The sequence below is a fragment of the Lissotriton vulgaris genome, chromosome 1_1 (genome assembly GCF_964263255.1).
Source record: "Lissotriton vulgaris chromosome 1_1, aLisVul1.2, whole genome shotgun sequence".
In the NCBI taxonomy this organism is placed as follows: Eukaryota; Metazoa; Chordata; class Amphibia; order Caudata; family Salamandridae; genus Lissotriton; species Lissotriton vulgaris.
In genome coordinates, this window is record NC_141685.1 from 1,370,916,105 (window position 1) to 1,370,941,104 (window position 25,000).

Below are 25,000 nucleotides of genomic sequence, written 5' to 3' on the forward strand. Positions count from 1 at the left end.
TCAAGGTGTCCCACAGCAAATTCCTGATATTCTGCAATGCACTTTTTAAAAATAATGTTTTTTTCAGCAGGCACATTCTCCCCTAAAAGCAAAAATTGCATGCGTATATCTCTAGTTTGGAATACCATAGGCTTGCATGCATACTCTCATGGGTCACTCAAGTTTTTTGGACCCTATTGCACTCTGTTTTCGTGCTGCTTTTAGTATATGGCCCATATTACAGAAGTCTACCATCTTTGAGTATTTGAGGCTCCTTTGTAAGTGCTTTATATTTTTTCCTTGAAGAGCTATATAATAAAGGGGTCCGGGAAAGATTGCATTTATGGAAGATAAAAGAAGGCCCACTTGTCTCACCAAATGCTGTAGAGAAACCTGATGTTTTACTCATGTTATCCTTAGTTCGTTTTTGTTAGACCTTGCATTCTTAAGGTGGTCCCAACCCCACCTTATTGCTTTTCACCTCCGCATTTTGCTGTACCTTTTTGTTGGCCTTAGGACTCTGATCACTTTATCGCTACTAATCAGTGCTGAAGTGCACGTGCTTCTTCCCTAATCATGTGTATAATTGGAGTATACCTGACCAATCCACAAGGCCGAGGGTGTTGTGTCTGGCCCCTTTGACGCTTTCATAACACGGGCCACTGGAATCCTGGAAAAGGAAATTGCCATGGTAGAGGAAAGACTCTCAATAGACCTTATTAGTGGAAAGCGATCATCACTGGGGGCCCTAGCTACTTCCACCTCCCCTGCGCCCTCTGCCCCACATGCTGCCTTTAACTGCGTTCACACTACCTCTACGGACGCAATTGTCCACTTAGAAAACATAGGGGAAGCCCAACAGTGGATACTTTGAGGGAAGAAAGGCATAGTATAGATGCTTCCCAATGTAGCCAGGGGGATGATGATAATAATTCCTTGATTAGTGGGGGGGCCGGATTTTAGTCAGCTTTCTGGATGTCTCCCCCTTAATCACTCTAACATCTCTAATCCTGCCGAAATCACTAACCATCCTATACCCAATCCTGGCCCCAATATTAAGAAGAGAAAGTTGGATTCTAGATTGTCGGGGGAAAGAGACTTAAAAATCCCTAAAGTAAATGAAGCCCAAGAAGGTAGGAGACAGGGGTCTGAGCTTCCCCCAAACCCCTTAATTCCCTCTGTATTTAACAATATGCTATGTCCTTCCCTTTCGGCTTTGGGCTCTTCAAGTACCTGCCCCATGTGCCTTAATAGTGACGAAGTTTTGCTAGTAAAAATGGAGGCCATGTTTAAAACATTACTCTTACCAGTCCTGGAGCGGACTAGGCTCATGACCTCAAAAATTGATAGTATGGAGGCTTTGATTTACTCAAACCATACGATGCTACAAACGTTACTTGATTCCAATAATATGGGCGCCAGTAAAACATCAACATCTACTAAGGTCACTTGTAATAACAATATGGAAAGGGGTAAAACACTTCCTAATAAAACCACAGGGTCGAATATTGCCACGCTTAAAGGGGGTGAAAAATCTAATATTACATCTTCTAAATCAGGTGTTAGCACTCATGCCCAGGCACCAAAGCCCCACTCAAAACCAGTGGCTAAACAAAATACTGGTGGGCACCAAACCATGGGTCCTCCCCCACAATCTACTTTAAATCTTGCCCCCCCAAGCACCCAAAGAGACCAACGTACTGCCTCCACCAACCACAGGGAGGGGGGACGCAAAAGACCAACTATCCCTTGTGTTGATTTACCACCTGAAGCAGCTCAACACACCATCGTCTTGACAGGTGTAGCACCATTAAAACCGGGTGCCAGGGAGTCTTATGGCGACCTTCGCAATAAAGTCATTTTTTGGTTGAATAAAAACCACCCGTTACCCCCCTCCACTCCTACGGAGATACTATTCGTGAGGAGAGTAGATTGGGTGGGACATGGGTCAAAAGACTTGGAGGGAGATTGTATCTTAATCTCGTTTAAAGATTCGTGGGTGGTAGACGTCATTCGACGAGAACCGAGGTTTGCAAGGCAGGGGGATGTACAAACATTAGCCTTATCATATTTTTATCCACACAGGCAAATACCCCCCAATCCTACCCTTTATTCCGTAAGGGCCCAGCTATAAGACACCCCCTGGCATTAACTCCACTTGACTGTCAGCGTCCCTTTCTCTTTAATCACTTTGGCCCCCTCTCTGGCCTTGAGGCTATCGATTGACTCAACGATCTATCTAGTGAGCCTTTGCTTGCTAGCGCAGTAGCCCAAGAGTCCATTGAGCATAGTATGGTGCGCCCATATCAATTCAGCAATCCAGTAGATGAGGATGGAGGTCAAGCTTCTCTGCTATTTAGCCCTCTACCACACGCAGCTGTCCAGGGGATCTCGACCAAGGACAATCTTATAGCTCCAGTAGATTGTGTTAAGCACCTAGAGGTTAAAGATGATAAAGGGAATGCCTCAGGGAGTTGCACAGCCCTTACAACCTCCGTCTCTGGTCTATCTGAAAGATCACTTGAAAATCTTGTCCTGGAACATAGCGGGTATCAAGGCCCGCCTTGCTTCTACTGATTGGTCGAACTTTGTGGACAATTACGACATCATCCTGCTGCAGGAAACATGGGCAACTGAGCCTGTTCACAAGTTGGGTTATATTAACTTTTTAAACCTGCAACTAAAGGGGGTAAAGGGCGGGCCTCAGGCGGTCTGTTGATTTGGGTGAAACAATCCTTGGGTTTCTATCCAACTGAACTTCCTGTGGAGAACCCGGATCTCCTCCACATCATACTAAACAAAGGGAACCAGCAAATTATGAACATTGTTAATATCTATGCTAGAGGTCTGCCTGGTGGTCGAAGTCCACCCTTGTTGAACTTCATTGACCATATAACCTCGGAAATGGACAGTGGCAACCTCATTATTCTTGCTGGTGATCTAAATTGCACTATAGAACCTTTGTTTGATATGGGAGACACTTGGAGCATGGCGGAGGACTCTGTTTGGGGTATCCCGGACTTACAAGTGGTAAAGAGGGCAAAGGCAACAGAGGCGGCAGTATCTTGGATGGCATTTTGCCTACAAAAGGGGTTTTGTGCATGTAACGGCCGTTCTACATCGGACATTAAAGGAAATTGTACTTTTGACAATGGGCAGAGGCAGAGCCGCATTGATTACATTTTGCTGAATATGGAACATTGGCAGTTATTAATTGACATGGCAGTATTACAGCGCCCGGAAAGTGACCACAACCCGCTGTCATTGTCTTTGAAGATACCGGGTCTAAATAGACAGGAGGAGCCAACTGCCACCTATACAGGGGACGCCCAACTTACCAATGACAGGAGGAGACTAAAATGGTCCCGGGTCATGGAAGACAAGTGTTTATGGGACAACATTAATAATGTGGTAAAAAATGCGCTTAATGAAATGTTGCAAATAGATTTGTTGGGGACGGACCCTGGACTGGCTAACAATGTGATGGGAGTACATACTAAATGCTTTGACCATTTAAAAACCCTTCTTTCCCTACCGTGCGGAAATGCTCCTACTAAAACAAATCCTTTGCCCCAAAAATGGTACAATAGGAAATGTAGGGAGGCACATGCAGCTCTCATTTCAGCCATTAAATCTCGGGATATGGTTGGAGTGAAAGCTGCAAGGCTCAATTACAGGAAAACCCTTAGAGAAGCTAAACGGGAGTGGGAGGATAAGTTCTGGTCGGATCTTTTGGAGGCATCTTCCACTAACAACCAAAAAAGGTTTTGGGATCTAGTTAAATGGGGAAAAAACGCGGACTCTTCTACCCCGGGAAACAATGTGCCCCTTGAGGATTGGGTATCATTCTACTCGGCCCAATTTAGAGCCGATGACCCCGAAACTATGAATCCCTCAGGCAACACACTCTTGCTGACCCCCCAAAGAGAAAAACTTACCTTCACAGTTGCTGAGGCCGAGCTGGCCCTTGCATTGACTCTCCGAGGGAAAGCCCCTGGTATGGATCTGATTCCGGCAGATTTATTCAAATCTAATCCCGCCTTGTGGCTCCCTTATATAACAATGATAGCCAACACCTTAGCCCTTGGAGCCACAGTCCCGAAATCATGGAGGGGAGCCGAAATTGTTCCGATTTATAAAAAGGGCGATAAATCCATCCCAGGCAATTATCGCCCTATCAGTTTGATCGATTCGATCCAAAAGATAATAGCACGTATGGTCCTAGGACGGGTCCAGGGATGGATTGAAACAGAGAATATTCTGTCACCCATGCAGGTGGGCTTCAGATCGGGAATGAGCACCATAGATCAGGTGTTTAGATTCTGCCTGATCTATTGGAAGGTGGTATGGCACGGCGGCGGCACCATCTATGCTGCATTCATTGATCTGAAGTCCGCCTTCGACTTGGTGCCAAGGGATAAACTGTGGGGTGTGCTGAAAAATCTGGGGTGCCCATCAGAACTATTAGACCTCATTGTTAGACTCCATGAGGACAACTATGCGAGGGTGAGGTGGGGGGACCAGGGACAAGTGACAGCGACATTTCCCGTAACTCGAGGTGTCCGCCAGGGGTGTGTCCTGGCCCCAACTCTCTTCCTCCTCTTTATCGATCAAGTTGTCAAGTTTTTCACGGATACCCCCACTGATGCTCCAATGCTGGCTGGGATGAGATTTCCTCTTCTCATCTTCGCAGATGACACTTTAATCATCTCAAAAACACGTAGCGGACTTCAGCGGGCTCTCGACCGCTTTGAGGAGTACTGTGCCATCAATAACCTGGTGGTTAATGTGGGGAAAACGAAGTTCATGGTTTTTACAAAAAACCATCCAGTTCGGAGTTCCGTGAGGTTGAATGGAGTAAACCTCGAGCAGGTTGATACCATGACCTACTTAGGAGTTACCCTCGATAGCCGTTTAAGATGGAAGGACCAGATTAACATACAATATCTTAAACTTGCTAGGCTGACTGGTTGCCCCATCAAAGAGCAAAAGGAATCAATTACAAAGCGGGTCCTCCCGGCCCTCAAGATCTATGATGTTAAAATCTCTACCGCCATTTTATATGGCGCGGATCTGTGGGGCCACATGGACTTGCTTAACTTGTTTAAAACCCAATGTAGATTCCTTCGTAACTTAGTAGGCCTCCCGCAGTCGACACCCTCGATCCCCCTCTGCTTGGACCTTGGTTCCCCACCGATCAATGAGATGGCTAGATTTAGGCTAGTGGCCCTGTGGAGACGGATATGGACATCTCCAGATCTATCCCTATTTGCAAAGGAACTGGCCGAAGTTAGGTCTATTACGGGTTTAGGGAAAATCCCATGGCTTTCTGCTGTTAAATCTATCCTTAATGACATGGGCTTGGAACACCTCTGGACATCCCCTCAATCCAATGTTTTCCCTTCCAAAGACGAGTTCAAATCCTTGTATTGGGCCACGACCCGTTAAAAAAAAGTTCTGCTTTCTAACAAAAATAGCCTCACAGGCAGGTTTCTAACATTCAAACTTGACCTATCGCGAGAGCCCTATTGGGACGTAATAACTCGACCGTTAGATAAGAAGCTGTATCATCAGTTTAGAGTGGGTTCTTTGCCTTTGAACCCTTTTCTAAACAAACGGTCTACAGGGTTATCGCCTTACTGTACATGTTGCCCAGGTCATATTGAATCTGAAGGACATTTTCTTTTTGCTTGCCCTAGGTACGCTGCACCCCAAAAGAAATGGTTAAAACCCTTGTTTCAAAAATTACCATTTAAAACATCGATGGAAGCAATATGGGTGCTTAGGACCAACACCTCCGAACTCTTTGTAGTAAGTCTGGCAAAATATCTGGGATGGGCTTGGCTCCTAAGGCTAAAAAACAACATGCCTTAGCCCCAAGGACCAAGATGCTCCACAATCGGTCATAATCTGATTGACTATGTATTAGTTAACTGATTTATGACTTAGTTGTTTCATCTGTATCCCTTGTATTTTTGCCATATAAACGGCCCATTGACAATGAACTTGAACTGCAATGTCTTTTTTAACGTAAATTTATCTTTTTTATAAAATAGTCAGGTTCTTCATTAATTGAAATTTAATCCTGTTTTATCTATTTGTCTTAAATGTTCCTTATTTGCATATTTTTGTTAGTGTTTAATCTTTTTATAGTTTTGTTCTTTCCTGTTTTTGTTTAAATTGAATTAGTTAAATTCTTTTGTATTTTAATGTGTCTTTTATGATTTGTTAAAAATCGAAATAAAGACTTTAAACCTGAAACTGACAGATTTAATTTACTTGAAAGCCCCTTGTAAAGTGGTATACCATATACCCAGGGACTGATTGTGCCGCCCAAAGAAATAGCATTTCAAACCTGTCTCAAGCCTGCTACTGCAGTGCCTGTGCTGCAGTGTACTGCCACTTCGACTTGGCATTTAAAACTACTTGCCAAGCCTTAAACTCCAATTTTATTACATATCAGTAACCCCTAAGGTAGGCCCTAGGTAGTCCTAGGGGCATCATGCTATGTAAGTAAAAGGTAAGACATGTACTGTGGTAGTTTGTATGTCCTAGTAGTATCAAACAGTCTATTACATTTTTCACTACTGTGAGGTCTGCCCCTCTCATAGGTTAGCATTGGGTATTCCCTTATACTTTTTGGGGGGTAATTCCATATCAGAGAGGAGAAGCTTTATTTATTTATTGATAAATCCTATCTACTGGTGAGGTTGGATTTAATCTTACTATTGTATAAATGCCATTTTTAGAGGGTGAGCATTTCTCTGCACTTACTGCTCTATTTGCATCAAAACTTGTCTTCAATTGATGTCTGGATTGGGCTGCGAGACAGCTACATATGTGCATTCCCTGTAGACAGCCACAACACAGGTCACTCAACTGCAACTGCATTCATCTGCATTCTGATTGGCCTGGGGGAGAGCTCCGCTCCCCTTACCGCAAATATGTTCAAGAACGATAATTTATGTCAGTAAGTACAGTATACCTACATCTTATAATCGGATTGGTGTTGTTACAACGCAGGCTATTACAACGCCTGCTGTTACAATGCGGTTTTTACATCGCATACCACTACAACGCATAGTGCTTTTAAGCGCTGGATAGTGATTTATTTAATTTACTATTCCAACTCCAGTCCCCGTGGATAGTAGGGAAGGTGTTGGATAGTAAATTAAATATATTCCCTATCCTAGAACGCCCCCCAGCGCAATGCGTTGTAATGGTTTGCGTTGTAATGGTTGCGTTGTAATGGTAGTGCGTTGTAATAAATGCGTTGTAAGTGATGTTCCCCCTTATAATCATGTGTGTTTAAATAATTTGTCGTTAGATCGTTTAAATATTGAAAAGGATCTGTTTTTAATAGACATTTTACAAAAACAACTGGTACATTTGGGAATTCTGTAAAGGAAAAACCCAACTGCCGTGACACTGCATCTCCCCTGTACCTCCTCAAGCCATCTGTATGTGAAGCAAGAAAGAGTTAAGGAACGGTCCATCTACACTTTTATTGGGAGGATGCTGCCGTGAGCTCCTCCCAGCTAATCACACAAACAGCAGTAAAGCAAGATAACTACACAGTTAGGGGGGACTGCATGGTTAGGTTTTTGAGGAATTATTGAAACTGACCTCAGTGACCCATAATCAGAGCTGTGGCTAATGACTGCATGCCTAATTATGATGAAGCAAGCACCATGGCTCGTAGGGGCCCCACAACACACTTTTCTTAGCTCATTGAATTAAAGTATAAACTTCTGCCATGTGTGAGTGGTAAAGGCTTGTTAATTTTGTTGCTTTTCAAATTCACGTCTGACAACAAGACGAAGCAACATTGGGGCATCAGACGCTTTGGAAAGTAGCCACCAACCGCAGAGAAAGAGAGAAAGAGGGAAAAGACAGTATGAGGTGTGGAGAAAACAGCAGCAGGTACAAGGAGCTCAAATGAGATTAATGGCACCTAAATAGAGCACGTAAAGGAACAGTTACAAATCTAAGATAAGGGAAAGAAAAGACTAGGAAAAAACACAGAAAGAGCTTGTAGATGAAATTCTCTTCCAGGAACAGCAGGTTAAGAGAAATTACACAGGGAGCAGTTAAGCTTGTAACACGGGGGAGAATAGAAAAGAAAATGCAGTTTTATGAAGTGTGTTTGCCTAATCCAGCTAGCACTTTTATTTTATTTCACTATTTGCTTCTTTTATTGGTAAAGTAAGTTTCAACTGCATGCACAGGTATGACCGAGAGAGCCAAGGTATAATAATTTGAAGCGATTGCACCAGCGCTAATGAAGGACGAGAGTTATAGCAAAGATATGAAAGGGGGAGCGATAATAAATATGTGATATGGCAATAGTGACACCAAAATAAGCCACCTATTTATAAAACTGACATGGAAGAAATACTAAAGGTTAACTTCTGAAATTGTAGCCGATGTTAAAAATATTCAAGTTGTCGGCAGGATTCGAACCTGCGCGGTGAGACCCCGATGGCTTTTTAAGTCCGTCGCCTTAACCACTCGACAACTACAACTGACTGTAATGCGTGTGCACATAATCTGTATGCAAGTTTTCAAGGTGTCCCACAGCAAATTTCTGATATTCTGCAATGCACTTTTTAAAAATAATGTTTTTTTCAGCAGGCACATTCTCTCCTAAAAACAAAAATTGCATGCGTATATCTCTAGTTTGGAATACCATAGGCTTGCATGCATACTCTCATGGGTCACTCAAGTTTTTTGGACCCTGTTGCACTCTGTTTTCGTGCTGCTTTTAGTATATGGCCCATATTACAGAAGTCTACCATCTTTGAGTATTTGAGGCTCCTTTGTAAGTGCTTTATATTTTTTCCTGGAAGAGCTATATAATAAAGGGGTCCTGGAAGGATTGCATTTATGGAAGATAAAAGAAGGCCCACTTGTCTCACCAAATGCTGTAGAGAAACCTGATGTTTTACTCATGTTATCCTTAGTTCGTTTTTGTTAGACCTTGCATTCTTAAGGTGGTCCCAACCCCACCTTATTGCTTTTCACCTCCGCATTTTGCTGTATCTTTTTGTTGGCCTTTGGACTCTGATCACTTTATCGCTACTAATCAGTGCTGAAGTGCACGTGCTTCTTCCCTAATCATGTGTATAATTGGAGTATACCTGACTGACAGATTTAATTTACTTGAAAGCCCCTTGTAAAGTGGTATACCATATACCCAGGGACTGATTGTGCCGCCCAAAGAAATAGCATTTCAAACCTGTCTCAAGCCTGCTACTGCAGTGCCTGTGCTGCAGTGTACTGCCACTTCGACTTGGCATTTAAAACTACTTGCCAAGCCTTAAACCTCAATTTAATTACATATCAGTAACCCCTAAGGTAGGCCCTAGGTAGTCCTAGGGGCATCATGCTATGTAAGTAAAAGGTAAGACATGTACTGTGGTAGTTTGTATGTCCTAGTAGTATCAAACAGTCTATTACATTTTTCACTACTGTGAGGTCTGCCCCTCTCATAGGTTAGCATTGGGTATTCCCTTATACTTTTTGGGGGGTAATTCCATATCAGAGAGGAGAAGCTTTATTTATTTATTGATAAATCCTATCTACTGGTGAGGTTGGATTTAATCTTACTATTGTATAAATGCCATTTTTAGAGAGTTAGCATTTCTCTGCACTTACTGCTCTATTTGCATGAAAACCTGTCTTCAATTGACGTCTGGATTGGGCTGCGAGACAGCTACATATGTGCATTCCCTGTAGACAGCCACAACACAGGTCACTCAACTGCATTCATCTGCATTCTGATTGGCCTGGGGGAGAGCTCCGCTCCCCTTACCGCAAATATGTTCAAGAACGATAATTTATGTCAGTAAGTACAGTATACCTACATCTTATAATCATGTGTGTTTAAATAATTTGTCGTTAGATCGTTTAAATATTGAAAAGGATCTGTTTTTAATAGACATTTTACAAAAACAACTGGTACATTTGGGAATTCTGTAAAGGAAAAACCCATCTGCCGTGACATTTCCAACCACAATGCCGTGACTCGGATTCGAACCGAGGTTGCTGCGGCCACAACGCAGAGTACTAACCACTATACGATCACGGCGAGCTACTTGGGCTCAATAACATACAGTGACATGAAGAAATTATAATTCGGAACACTCAGGGCTACTCCTGTGATAGGCTGAATGTGTTAATTGCTTCCTCATTCCTTATACAAAGGCTTTATCTCCTCAGTGGTTGATAGGCTGAAACTGTTTCCTGGCCGCCTGCTTGTGAACAGGCAGGAGTCAAAGATCACACATACACTGGTGGGCCTGTGATGGGACACCAATGCAGAGAAACACACCTGGCGCAGATATTCTATTCTGTTTATTAGACCTGCATCTCCCCTGTACCTCCTCAAGCCATCTGTATGTGAAGCAAGAAAGAGTTAAGGAATTTATTTATTTATATTTATTTATAATTACATTTGTTAAGCGCGCAGCTACCCGGAGGTTTCCCGGCGCTAAGGCAAACTGAACGGTATAAAAGGTGGGAGGAGTATTAAACCATAAAGTTAAGTGTTGAAAAGCCAAGTTTTAATTCCCTTACGGAATGTCAGAAAGCAAAGTTCAGAACGCAAAAGTTGGGGTAAAGAATTCCATAAGGAAGGGGCCAGCAGGGAAAACGAGCGTCCTCCCATTTTGGCTCTGTTGATACGCGGAATCATAAACTTGTTCTGCGTGGAAGACCTGAGTGTACGGGGGGGAATATATTGCTGCACCAGAGCAGAGAGATAGTGAGGGGCTCTACCAGTCATGATCTTATGCATATAGCAAAGTGCTTTAAACTTAACTCTATTCTCGATTCGCAACCAGTGCAATTTCCGCATGTGGTGAGTAACCGAGGATCTGGCAGGAAGGTGACAGATAAGGCGAACTGCCATATTCTGTACCACCTGGTACTTCCTAGTAACCTCCTTGGCGGCACCCAAGAGAAGGATGTTCCCATAGTCCAGGCGGGAGATGACAAGAGCCTGGACTACGGTCCTCAAGGTGTCCGCTGGCAGCATCCACGTGATTTTTCTCAGCCACCTGATGATGGTGGTACAGGTGGTGGAGACTTTCACAGCGTGTTGCTTGAAGGTTAGTTGATTATCGAAGAGAACCCCAAGATTGCGAGCAGACACTGATGGGATAGGTAGAGGACCCATCTCCGGTGGCCAATGGTGTGGGCCCCAGAGTGAAGTGTCCGGGCCGAACAGGAGCAGTTCTGTTTTGTCCCCATTTAATTTTAATGTGTGCTTCAGCATCCAATCCGATATTTGTTTCAGCCCGGATTGAAGAGAGGAAGAGGGGAGGTTTTTATTGGTGGAAAGTGAATAGATGACTTGAGTGTCATCAGCGTAGGAATAAATTGTGAGGCCCGCCTGTTCCGCCAAAAAAGCAAGCAGCCTCACGTACAGGTTAAAGAAAAGGGGACTAAGGATGGACCCTTGGGGAACACCGTGAGTGGAGGGGAGAATGGATGAAACAGATGTAGAGGAAAAGACTTGGAACGTGCGATCAGAAAGAAAATTAGCAATCCAGGCCAGGGCGGAACCACCGACACCAACCGCCTCCAAAGTGGACAGTAAGATGGAATGGGAGACGGTGTCAAATGCGGCACTCAAGTCAAGCAGAATGAGTGCCACAGTCTCACCATTATCCACTTGGCGTCTGATGGTCTCTGACACGCCGAGGAGAGTGGTTTCCGTGGAGAAGCCAGCCCTGAACCCGGATTGAGAACCATGAAGAAAATTGGAAGATTCAACAAAGGAATTAAGCAAAGAATTAACGTGTTTCTCCAAAATATTGGAAAAACATGAAAGCAAAGAAATAGGGCGAAAATTGGAGAGGTTGGTGGGGTCTGCGTTAACCTTTTTTAGTAATGGGACCACCATTGCGTGCTTCCATTCGTTTGGGACAATCGCTTCTGTTAGCGAAGCGTTCAGGACATCTAAAATAATGTGGAGAAGTGCTGGGTCCAGAGAACTCAGAACTTGAGGGGGCATGGGGTCAAGGGGGGAGCCAGATTTGATGTCTTGGAGATACTTGTTTAGAAGCGCGGGGGAAATAGGATCCCAAGCAAGAAGTGAGGAGGTGGCGGGCAGAGGGCAAGGAATAATACCAGGGGGAGAGTTGCGTAGATCTTGAACAGAGTGAGTGGAGGAAGCGGGAGTCGAATTAAAAATGGCATAGATCTTATCAATTTTTTCAAGAAAAAAATTGGCTAAGGCATTACACTGAGCAGTGTCTAGACAAGGATCCTCAGGTACCGAGGATGCACCTGAGAGCTCCTTGACTATTTTAAACAGGGCCTTAGGTCTGTTTTGAGCTGTAAGTATGGTGCTGTTAGCAAAATTAGCTCTGGCGGTATCACAGGCCGCATGATAGGCTTTGAGGGCGGACTTATATTTTACTTTGTGATCGGAGTCATAGTTGGAACGCCATATGCGCTCCAATTTTTTACAGTTGGATTTTTCTGCACGGAGGGAGTCGTTAAACCAGGGTGCCGGGGGGTGTTGGACTTGAGATTTATTTTTTTGGGTAGGGAGACAGGAGTCCAAAGCATTGGTTAACCATGATCTAACAGCAGGTAGCTCTTTGATAGTCTTCATGGAAGCCGTGGGCTTAGAATTGGCGAGAAGAGAGTTTAATTTATTCAAATCAAGACGTTTCCAGTTCCTACTGGCTTTGTGAGGGAGGTCGGGCCTAGAGGAATCAGCCACAGACGTAGGAATGGTCCATCTACACTTTTATTGGGAGGATGCTGCCGTGAGCTCCTCCCAGCTAATCACACAAACAGCAGTAAAGCAAGATAACTACACAGTTAGGGGGGACTGCATGGTTAGGTTTTTGAGGAATTATTGAAACTGACCTCAGTGACCCATAATCAGAGCTGTGGCTAATGACTGCATGCCTAATTATGATGAAGCAAGCACCATGGCTCGTAGGGGCCCCACAACACACTTTTCTTAGCTCATTGAATTAAAGTATAAACTTCTGCCATGTGTGAGTGGTAAAGGCTTGTTAATTTTGTTGCTTTTCAAATTCACGTCTGACAACAAGACGAAGGAACATTGGGGCATCAGACGCTTTGGAAAGTAGCCACCAACCGCAGAGAAAGAGAGAAAGAGGGAAAAGGCAGTATGAGGTGTGGAGAAAACAGCAGCAGGTACAAGGAGCTCAAATGAGATTAATGGCGCCTAAATAGAGCACGTAAAGGAACAGTTACAAATCTAAGAAAAGACTAGGAAAAAACACAGAAAGAGCTTGTAGATGAAATTCTCTTCCAGGAACAGCAGGTTAAGAGAAATTACACAGGGAGCAGTTAAGCTTGTAACACGGGGGAGAATAGAAAAGAAAATGCAGTTTTATGAAGTGTGTTTGCCTAATCCAGCTAGCACTTTTATTTTATTTCTCTATTTGCTTCTTTTATTGGTAAAGTAAGTTTCAAGTGCATGCACAGGTATGACCGAGTAAGCCAGGGTATAATAATTTGAAGCGTTTGCACCAGTGCTAATGAAGGACGAGAGTTATAGCAAAGATATGAAAGGGGGAGCGATAATAATTATGTGATATGGCAATAGTGACACCAAAATAAGCCACCTATTTATAAAACTGACATGGAAGAAATACTAAAGGTTAACTTCTGAAATTGTAGCCGATGTAAAAAGATTCTCGTTGTCGGCAGGATTCAAACCTGCGCGGGGAGACCCCAATGGATTTCTAGCCCATCGCCTTAACCACTGTGACACAACAACTGACTGTGAGGCATGTGCACATAATCTGTATGCAAGTTTTCAAGGTGTCCCACAGCAAATTCCTGATATTCTGCAATGCACTTTTTAAAAAAAATGTTTTTTTCAGAAGGCACATTCTCTCCTAAAAACAAAAATTGCATGCGTATATCTCTACTTTGGAATACCATAGGCTTGCATGCATACTCTCATGGGTCACTCAAGTTTTTTGGACCCTATTGCACTCTGTTTTCGTACTGCTTTTAGTATATGGCCCATATTACTGAAGTCGACCATCTTCTAGTATTTGAGGCTCCTTTGTAAGTGCTTTATATTTTTTCCTTGAAGAGCTATATAATAAAGGGGTCCAGGAAAGATTGCATTTATGGAAGATAAAAGAAGGCCCACTTGTCTCACCAAATGCTGTAGAGAAACCTGATGTTTTACTCATGTTATCCTTAGTTCGTTTTTGTTAGACCTTGCATTCTTAAGGTGGTCCCAACCCCACCTTATTGCTTTTCACCTCCGCATTTTGCTGTATCTTTTTGTTGGCCTTAGGACTCTGATCACTTTATCGCTACTAATCAGTGCTGAAGTGCACGTGCTTCTTCCCTAATCATGTGTATAATTGGAGTATACCTGACTGACAGATTTAATTTACTTGAAAGCCCCTTGTAAAGTGGTATACCATATACCCATGGACTGATTGTGCCGCCCAAAGAAATAGCATTTCAAACCTGTCTCAAGCCTGCTACTGCAGTGCCTGTGCTGCAGTGTACTGCCACTTCGACTTGGCATTTAAAACTACTTGCCAAGCCTTAAACTCCAATTTTATTACATATCAGTAACCCCTAAGGTAGGCCCTAGGTAGTCCTAGGGGCATCATGCTATGTAAGTAAAAGGTAAGACATGTACTGTGGTAGTTTGTATGTCCTAGTAGTATCAAACAGTCTATTACATTTTTCACTACTGTGAGGTCTGCCCCTCTCATAGGTTAGCATTGGGTATTCCCTTATACTTTTTGGGGGGTAATTCCATATCAGAGAGGAGAAGCTTTATTTATTTATTGATAAATCCTATCTACTGGTGAGGTTGGATTTAATCTTACTATTGTATAAATGCCATGTTTAGAGAGTGAGCATTTCTCTGCACTTACTGCTCTATTTGCATGAAAACCTGTCTTCAATTGACGTCTGGATTGGGCTGCGAGACAGCTACATATGTGCATTCCCTGTAGACAGCCACAACACAGGTCACTCAACTGCAACTGCATTCATCTGCAATCTGATTGGCCTGGGGGAGAGCTCCGCTCCCCTTACTGCAAATATGTTCAAGAACGATAATTTATGTCAGTAAGTACAGTATACCTACATCTTATAATCATGTGTGTTTAAATAATTTGTCGTCAGATCGTTAAAGTATTTAAAAGGATCTGTTTTTAATAGATATTTTACAAAAACAACTGGTACATTTGGGAATTCTGTAAAGGAAAAACCCAACTGCCGTGACATTGCCAGCCACAATGCCGTGTCTCGGATTCGAACCAAGGTTGCTGCGGCCACAACACAGAGTACTAACCACTATACGATCACAGCGAGCTACTTGGGCTCAATAATGAACCGTGACATGGAGAAATTATAATTCGGAACACTCAGGGCTACTCCTGTGATAGGATGAATGTGTTCATTGCTTCCTCATTCCTTATACAAAGGCTTTATCTCCTCAGTGGTGGATAGGCTGAAACTGTTTCCTGGCCGCCTGCTTGTGAACTGCCAGGAGTCAAAGATCACACATACACTTGTGGGCCTGTGATGGGACACCAATGCAGAGAAACACACCTGGCGCAGATATTCTATTCTGTCTATTAGACCTGCATCTCCCCTGTACCTCCTCAAGCCATCTGTATGTGAAGCAAGAAAGAGTTAAGGAGCGGTCCATCTACACTTTTATTGGGAGGATGCTGCCGTGAGCTCCTCCCAGCTAATCATACAAACAGCAGTAAAGCAAGATAACTACACAGTTAGGGGGACTGCATGGTTAGGTTTTTGAGGAATTATTGAAACTGACCTCAGTGACCCATGATCAGAGCTGTGGCTAATGACTGCATGCCTAATTATGATGAAGCAAGCACCATGTCTCGTAGGGGCCCCACAACACACTTTTCTTAGCTCATTGAATTAAAGTATAAACTTCTGCCATGTGTGAGTGGTAAAGGCTTGTTAATTTTGTTGCTTTTCTAATTCACGTCTGACAACAAGACGAAGGAACATTGGGGCATCAGACGCTTTGGAAAGTAGCCACCAACCGCAGAGAAAGAGAGAAAGAGGGAAAAGGCAGTATGAGGTGTGGAAAAAACAGCAGCAGGTACAAGGAGCTCAAATGAGATTAATGGCGCCTAAATAGAGCACGTAAAGGAACAGTTACAAATCTAAGAAAAGGGAAAGAAAAGACTAGGAAAAAACACAGAAAGAGCTAGTAGATGAAATTCTCTTCCAGGAACAGCAGGTTAAGAGAAATTACACAGGGAGCAGTTAAGCTTGTAACACGGGGGAGAATAGAAAAGAAAATGCAGTTTTATGAAGTGTGTTTGCCTAATCCAGCTAGCACTTTTATTTTATTTCTCTATTTGCTTCTTTTATTGGTAAAGTAAGTTTCAAGTGCATGCACAGGTATGACCGAGAGAGCCAGGGTATAATAATTTGAAGTGTTTGCACCAGCGCTAATGAAGGACGAGAGTTATAGCAAAGATATGAAAGGGGGAGCGATAATAAATATGTGATATGGCAATAGTGACACCAAAATAAGCCACCTATTTATAAAACTGACATGGAAGAAATACTAAAGGTTAACTTCTGAAATTGTAGCCGATGTTAAAAAGATTCTCGTTGTCGGCAGGATTCGAACCTGCGCGGGGAGACCCCAATGGATTTCTAGTCCATCGCCTTAACCACTCGGCCACAACAACTGACTGTGAGGCAAGGGCACATAATCTGTATGCAAGTTTGCAAGGTGTCCCACAGCAAATTCCTGATATTCTGCAATGCACTTTTTAAAAATAATGTTTTTTCAGCAGGCACATTCTCTCCTAAAAACAAAAATTGCATGCGTATATCTCTAGTTTGGAATACCATAGGCTTGCATGCATACTCTCATGGGTCACTCAAGTTTTTTGGACCCTATTGCACTCTGTTTTCGTGCTGCTTTTAGTATAAGGCCCATATTACAGAAGTCTACCATCTTTGAGTATTTGAGGCTCCTTTGAAGGTGCTTTATATTTTTTCCTTGAAGAGCTATATAATAAAGGGGTCCGGGAAAGATTGCATTTAAGGAAGATAAAAGAAGGCCCACTTGTCTCACCAAATGCTGTAGAGATACCTGATGTTTTACTCATGTTATCCTTAGTTCGTTTTTGTTAGACCTTGCATTCTTAAGGTGGTCCCAACGCCACCTTATTGCTTTTCACTTCTGCATTTTGCTGTATCTTTTTGTTGGCCTTAGGACTCTGATCACTTTATCGCTACTAATCAGTGCTGAAGTGCACGTGCTTCTTCCCTAATCATGTGTATAATTGGAGAATACCTGACTGACAGATTTAATTTACTTGAAAGCCCCTTTTAAAGTGGTATACCATATACCCAGGGACTGATTGTGCCGCCCAAAGAAATAGCATTTCAAACCTGTCTCAAGCCTGCTACTGCAGTGCCTGTGCTGCAGTGTACTGCCACTTCGACTTGGCATTTAAAACTACTTGCCAAGCCTTAAACTCCAATTTTATTACATATCAGTAACCCCTAAGGTAGGCCCTAGGTAGTCCTAGGGGCATCATGCTATGTAAGTAAAAGGTAAGACATGTACTGTGGTAGTTTGTATGTCCTAGTAGTATCAAACAGTTTATTACATTTTTCACTACTGTGAGGTCTGCCCCTCTCATAGGTTAGCATTGGGTATTCCCTTATACTTTTTGGGGGGTAATTCCATATCAGAGAGGAGAAGCTTTATTTATTTATTGATAAATCCTATCTACTGGTGAGGTTGGATTTAATCTTACTATTGTATACATGCCATTTTTAGAGAGTGAGCATTTCTCTGCACTTACTGCTCTATTTGCATCAAAACCTGTCTTCAATTGACGTCTGGATTGGGCTGCGAGACAGCTACATATGTGCATTCCCTGTAGACAGCCACAACATAGGTCACTCAACTGCAACTGCATTCATCTGCATTCTGATTGGCCTGGGGGAGAGCTCCGCTCCCCTTACCGCAAATATGTTCAAGAACGATAATTTATGTCAGTAAGTACAGTATACCTACATCTTATAATCATGTGTGTTTAAATAATCTGTCGTTAGATCGTTTAAATATTGAAAAGGATCTGTTTTTAATAGACATTTTACAAAAACAACTGGTACATTTGGGAATTCTGTAAAGGAAAAACCCAACTGCCGTGACATTGCTAACCACAATGCCGTGACTCGGATTCGAACCGTGGTTGCTGCGGCCACAACGCAGCGTACTACCCGCTATACGATCACGGCGAGCTACTTGGGCTCAAAAACGTACAGTGACATGAAGAAATTATAATTCGGAACACTCAGGGCTACTCCTGTGATAGGCTGAATGTGTTCATTGCTTCCTCATTCCTTATACAAAGGCTTTATCTCCTCAGTGGTTGATAGGCTGAAACCGTTTCCTGGCCGCCTGCTTGTGAACTGGCAGGAGTCAAAGATCACACATACACTGGTGGGCCTGTGATGGGACACCAATGCAGAGAAACACACCTGGCGCAGATATTCTATTCTGTTTATTAGACCTGCATCTCCCCTGTACCTCCTCAAGCCATCTGTATGTGAAGCAAGAAAGAGTTAAGGAACGGTCCATCTACATTTTTATTGGGAGGATGCTGCCGTGAGCTCCTCCCAGCTAATCACACAAACAGCAGTAATGCAAGATAACTACACAGTTAGGGGGGACTGCATGGTTAGGTTTTTGAGGAATTATTGAAACTGACCTCAGTGACCCATAATCAGAGTTGTGGCTAATGACTGCATGCCTAATTATGATGAAGCAAGCACCATGGCTCGTAGGTGCCCCACAACACACTTTTCTTAGCTCATTGAATTAAAGTATAAACTTCTGCCATGTGTGAGTGGCAAAGGTTTGTTAATTTTGTTGCTTTTCAAATTCACGTCTGACAACAAGACGAAGGAACATTGGGGCATCAGACGCTTTGGAAAGTAGCCACCAACCGCAGAGAAAGAGAGAAAGAGGGAAAAGACAGTATGAGGTGTGGAGAAAACAGCAGCAGGTACAAGGAGCTCAAATGAGATTAATGGCGCCTAAATAGAGCACGTAAAGGAGCAGTTACAAATCTAAGAAAAGGGAAAGAAAAGACTAGGAAAAAACACAGAAAGAGCTTGTAGATGAAATTCTCTTCCAGGAACAGCAGGTTAAGAGAAATTACACAGGGAGCAGTTAAGCCTGTAACACGGGGGAGAATAGAAAAGAAAATGCAGTTTTATGAAGTGTGTTTGCCTAATCCAGCTAGCACTTTTATTTTATTTCTCTATTTGCTTCTTTTATTGGTAAAGTAAGTTTCAAGTGCATGCACAGGTATGACCGAGAGAGCCAGGGTATAATAATTTGAAGCGTTTGCACCAGCGCTAATGAAGGACGAGAGTTATAGCAACGATATGAAAGGGGGAGCGATAATAAATATGTGATATGGCAATAGTGACACCAAAATAAGCCACCTATTTATAAAACTGACATGGAAGAAATACTAAAGGTTATCTTCTGAAATTGTAGCCGATGTTAAAAAGATTCTCGTTGTCGGCAGGATTCGAACCTGCGCGGGGAGACCCCAATGGATTTCTAGTCCATCGCCTTAACCACTCGGCCACAACAACTGACTGTAAGGCGTGTGCACATAATCTGTATGCAAGTTTTCAAGGTGTCCCACAGCAAATTCCTGATATTCTGCAATGCACTTTTTAAAAATAATGATTTTTTCAGCAGGCACATTCTCTCCTAAAAACAAAAATTGCATGCGTATATCTCTAGTTTGGAATACCATAGGCTTGCATGCATACTCCCATGGGTCACTCAAGTTTTTTGGACCCTATTGCACTCTGTTTTCGTGCTGCTTTTAGTATATGGCCCATATTACAGAAGTCTACCATCTTTGAGTATTTGAGGCTCCTTTGTAAGTGCTTTATATTTTTTCCTTGAAGAGCTATATAATAAAGGGGTCCGGGAAAGATTGCATTTATGGAAGATAAAAAAAGGCTCACTTGTCTCACCAAATGCTGTAGAGAAACCGGATGTTTTACTCATGTTATCCTTAGTTCGTTTTTGTTAGACCTTGCATTCTTAAGGTGGTCCCAACCCCACCTTATTGCTTTTCACCTCCGCATTTTGCTGTATCTTTTTGTTGGCCTTAGGACTCTGATCACTTTATCGCTACTAATCAGTGCTGAAGTGCACGTGCTTCTTCCCTAATCATGTGTATAATTGGAGTATACCTGACTGACAGATTTAATTTACTTGAAAGCCCCTTGTAAAGTGGTATACAATATACCCAGGGACTGATTGTGCCGCCCAAAGAAATAGCATTTCAAACCTGTCTCAAGCCTGCTACTGCAGTGCCTGTGCTGCAGTGTACTGCCACTTCGACTTGGCATTTAAAACTACTTGCCAAGCCTTAAACTCCAATTTTATTACATATCAGTAACCCCTAAGGTAGGCCCTAAGTAGTCCTAGGGGCATCATGCTATGTAAGTAAAAGGTAAGACATGTACTGTGGTAGTTTGTATGTCCTAGTAGTATCAAACACTCTATTACATTTTTCACTACTGTGAGGTCTGCCCCTCTCATTGGTTAGCATTGGGTATTCCCTTATACTTTTTGGGGGGTAATTCCATATCACAGAGGAGAAGCTTTATTTATTTATTGATAAATCCTATCTACTGGTGAGGTTGGATTTAATCTTACTATTGTATAAATGCCATTTTTAGGTAGTGAGCATTTCTCTGCACTTACTGCTCTATTTGCATGAAAACCTGTCTTCAATTGACGTCTGGATTGGGCTGCAAGACAGCTACATATGTGCATTCCCTGTAGACAGCCACAACACAGGTCACTCAACTGCAACTGCATTCATCTGCATTCTGATTGGCCTGGGGGAGAGCTCCGCTCCCCTTACCGCAAATATGTTCAAGAACGATAATTTATGTCAGTAAGTACAGTATACCTACATCTTATAATCATGTGTGTTTAAATAATTTGTCGTTAGATCGTTTAAATATTGAAAAGGATCTGTTTTTAATAGACATTTTACAAAAACAACAGGTACATTTGGGAATTCTGTAAAGGAAAAACCCAACTGCCGTGACATTGCCAACCACAATGCCGTGACTCGGATTCGAACCGAGGTTGCTGCGGCCACAACGCAGAGTACTAACCACTATACGATCACGGCTAGCTACTTGGGCTCAATAACGTACGGTGTAATGAAGAAATTATAATTCGGAATACTCAGGGCTACTCCTGTGATAGGCTGAATGTGTTCATTGCTTCCTCATTCCTTATACAAAGGCTTTATCCCCTCAGTGGTTGATAGGCTTAAACCGTTTCCTGGCCGCCTGCTTGTGAACTGGCAGGAGTCAAAGATCACACATACACTGGTGGGCCTGTGATGGGACATCAATGCAGAGAAACACACCTGGCGCAGATATTCTATTCTGTTTATAAGACCTGCATCTCCCCTGTACCTCCTCAAGCCATCTGTATGTGAAGCAAGAAAGAGTTAAGGAACGGTCCATCTACACTTTTATTGGGAGGATGCTGCCGTGAGCTCCTCCCAGCTAATCACACAAACAGCAGTAAAGCAAGATAACTACACAGTTAGGGGGGACTGCATGGTTAGGTTTTTGAGGAATTATTGAAACTGACCTCAGTGACCCATAATCAGAGCTGTTGCTAATGACTGCATGCCTAATTATGATGAAGCAAGCACCATGGCTCGTAGGGGCCCCACAACACACTTTTCTTAGCTCATTGAATTAAAGTATAAACTTCTGCCATGTGTGAGTGGTAAAGGCTTGTTAATTTTGTTGCTTTTCAAATTCACGTCTGACAACAAGACGAAGGAACATTGGGGCATCAGACGCTTTGGAAAGTAGCCACCAACGGCAGAGAAAGAGAGAAAGAGGGAAAAGACAGTATGAGGTGTGGAGAAAACAGCAGCAGGTACAAGGAGCTCAAATGAGATTAATGGCGCCTAAATAGAGCACGTAAAGGAACAGTTACAAATCTAAGAAAAGGGAAAGAAAAGACTAGGAAAAAACACAGAAAGAGCTTGTAGATGAAATTCTCTTCCAGGAACAGCAGGTTAAGAGAAATTACACAGGGAGCAGTTAAGCTTGTAACACGGGGGAGAATAGAAAAGAAAATGCAGTTTTATGAAGTGTGTTTGCCTAATCCAGCTAGCACTTTTATTTTATTTCTCTATTTGCTTCTTTTATTGGTAAAGCAAGTTTCAAGTGCATGCACAGGTATGACCGAGAGAGCCAGGGTATATTAATTTGAAGCGTTTGCACCAGCGCTAATGAAGGACGAGAGTTATAGCAAAGATATGAAAGGGGGATCGATAATAAATATGTGATATGGCAATAGTGACACCAAAATAAGCCACCTATTTATAAAACTGACATGGAAGAAATACTAAAGGTTAACTTCTGAAATTGTAGCCGATGTTAAAAAGATTCTCGTTGTCGGCAGGATTCGAACCTGCGCGGGGAGACCCCAATGGATTTCTAGTCCATCGCCTTAACCACTCGGCCACAACAACTGACTGTGAGGCGTGTGCACATAATCTGTATGCAAGTTTTCAAGGTGTCCCACAGCAAATTCTTGATATTCTGCAATGCACTTTTTAAAAATAATGTTTTTTTCAGCAGGCACATTCTCTCCTCAAAACAAAAATTGCATGCGTATATCTCTACTTTAGAATACCATAGGCTTGCATGCATACTCTCATGGGTCACTCAAGTTTTTTGGACCCTATTGCACACTGTTTTCGTGCTGCTTTTAGTATATGGCCCATATTACAGAAGTCTACCATCTTTGAGTATTTGAGGCTCCTTTGTAAGTGCTTTATATTTTTTCCTTGAAGAGCTATATAATAAAGGGGTCCGGGAAAGATTGCATTTATGGAAGATAAAAAAAGGCTCACTTGTCTCACCAAATGCTGTAGAGAAACCTGATGTTTTACTCATGTTATCCTTAGTTCGTTTTTGTTAGACCTTGCATTCTTAAGGTGGTCCCAACCCCACCTTATTGCTTTTCACCTCCGCATTTTGCTGTATCTTTTTGTTGGCCTTAGGACTCTGATCACTTTATCGCTACTAATCAGTGCTGAAGTGCACGTGCTTCTTCCCTTATCATGTGTATAATTGGAGTATACCTGACTGACAGATTTAATTTACTTGAAAGCCCCTTGTAAAGTGGTATACCATATACCCAGGGACTGATTGTGCCGCCCAAAGAAATAGCATTTCAAACCTGTCTCAAGCCTGCTACTGCAGTGCCTGTGCTGCAGTGTACTGCCACTTCGACTTGGCATTTAAAACTACTTGCCAAGCCTTAAACTCCAATTTTATTACATATCAGTAACCCCTAAGGTAGGCCCTAGGTAGTCCTAGGGGCATCATGCTATGTAAGTAAAAGGTAAGACATGTACTGTGGTAGTTTGTATGTCCTAGTAGTATCAAACAGTCTATTACATTTTTCACTACTGTGAGGTCTGCCCCTCTCATAGGTTAGCATTGGGTATTCCCTTATACTTTTTGGGGGGTAATTCCATATCAGAGAGGAGAAGCTTTATTTATTTATTGATAAATCCTATCTACTGGTGAGGTTGGATTTAATCCTACTATTGTATAAATACCATTTTTAGAGAGTGAGCATTTCTCTGCACTTACTGCTCTATTTGCATGAAAACCTGTCTTCAATTGACGTCTGGATTGGGCTGCGAGACAGCTACATATGTTCATTCCCTGTAGACAGCCACAACACAGGTCACTCAACTGCAACTGCATTCATCTGCATTCTGATTGGCCTGGGGGAGAGCTCCGCTCCCCTTACCGCAAATATGTTCAAGAACGATAATTTATGTCAGTAAGTACAGTATACCTACATCTTATAATCATGTGTGTTTAAATAATTTGTCATTAGATCGTTTAAATATTGAAAAGGATCTGTTTTAAATAGACATTTTACAAAAACAACTGGTACATTTGGGAATTCTGTAAAGGAAAAACCCAACTGCCGTGACATTGCCAACCAAAATGCCGTGACTCGGATTCGAACCGAGGTTGCTGCGGCCACAACGCAGAGTACTAACCACTATACAATCACGGCGAGCTACTTGGGCTCAATAACGTACAGTGACATGAAGAAATTATAATTCTGAACACTCAGGGCTACTCCTGTGATAGGTTGAATGTGTTCATTGCTTCCTCATTCCTTATACAAAGGCTTTATCTCCTCAGTGGTTGATAGGCTGAAACCGTTTCCTGGCCGCCTGCTTGTGAACTTGCAGGAGTCAAAGATCACACATACACTGGTGGGCCTGTGATGGGACACCAATGCAGAGAAACACACCTGGCGCAGATATTCTATTCTGTTTATTAGACCTGCATCTCCCCTGTACCTCCTCAAGCCATCTGTATGTGAAGCAAGAAAGAGTTAAGGAACGGTCCATCTACACTTTTATTGGGAGGATGCTGCCGTGAGCTCCTCCCAGCTAATCACACAAACAGCAGTAAAGAAAGATAACTACACAGTTAGGGGGGACTGCATGGTTAGGTTTTTGAGGAATTATTGAAACTGACCTCAGTGACCCATAATCAGAGCTGTGGCTAATGACTGCATGCCTAATTATGATGAAGCAAGCACCATGGCTCGTAGGGGCCCCACAACACACTTTTCTTAGCTCATTGAATTAAAGTATAAACTTCTGCCATGTGTGAGTGGTAAAGGCTTGTTAATTTTGTTGCTTTTCAAATTCACGTCTGACAACAAGACGAAGGAACATTGGGGCATCAGACGCTTTGGAAAGTAGCCACCAACCGCAGAGAAAGAGAGAAAGAGGGAAAAGGCAGTATGAGGTGTGGAGAAAACAGCAGCAGGTACAAGGAGCTCAAATGAGATTAATGGCGCCTAAATAGAGCACGTAAAGGAACAGTTACAAATCTAAGAAAAGGGAAAGAAAAG

The 25,000-nt window shown here is 42.7% G+C and overlaps 6 non-coding genes across 6 annotated transcripts; all 6 read right to left on the bottom strand.

The window, feature by feature from the left end:
- Window positions 1-9,997: 9,997 nt before the first annotated feature.
- TRNAH-GUG (transfer RNA histidin (anticodon GUG)) lies at window positions 9,998-10,069 on the bottom strand. Its single transcript has one exon. It is a non-coding gene; the product is annotated as a tRNA-His (tRNA).
- A 6,540-nt stretch (window positions 10,070-16,609) lies between these two features.
- TRNAS-AGA (transfer RNA serine (anticodon AGA)) lies at window positions 16,610-16,691 on the bottom strand. Its single transcript has one exon. It is a non-coding gene; the product is annotated as a tRNA-Ser (tRNA).
- A 2,859-nt stretch (window positions 16,692-19,550) lies between these two features.
- Window positions 19,551-19,632, bottom strand: TRNAS-AGA (transfer RNA serine (anticodon AGA)). The gene has a single exon. It is a non-coding gene; the product is annotated as a tRNA-Ser (tRNA).
- Window positions 19,633-21,131: 1,499 nt separating this feature from the next.
- Window positions 21,132-21,203, bottom strand: TRNAH-GUG (transfer RNA histidin (anticodon GUG)). Its single transcript has one exon. It is a non-coding gene; the product is annotated as a tRNA-His (tRNA).
- A 1,289-nt stretch (window positions 21,204-22,492) lies between these two features.
- TRNAS-AGA (transfer RNA serine (anticodon AGA)) lies at window positions 22,493-22,574 on the bottom strand. The gene has a single exon. It is a non-coding gene; the product is annotated as a tRNA-Ser (tRNA).
- Window positions 22,575-24,073: 1,499 nt separating this feature from the next.
- On the bottom strand, window positions 24,074-24,145 carry TRNAH-GUG (transfer RNA histidin (anticodon GUG)). Its single transcript has one exon. It is a non-coding gene; the product is annotated as a tRNA-His (tRNA).
- Window positions 24,146-25,000: the final 855 nt, after the last annotated feature.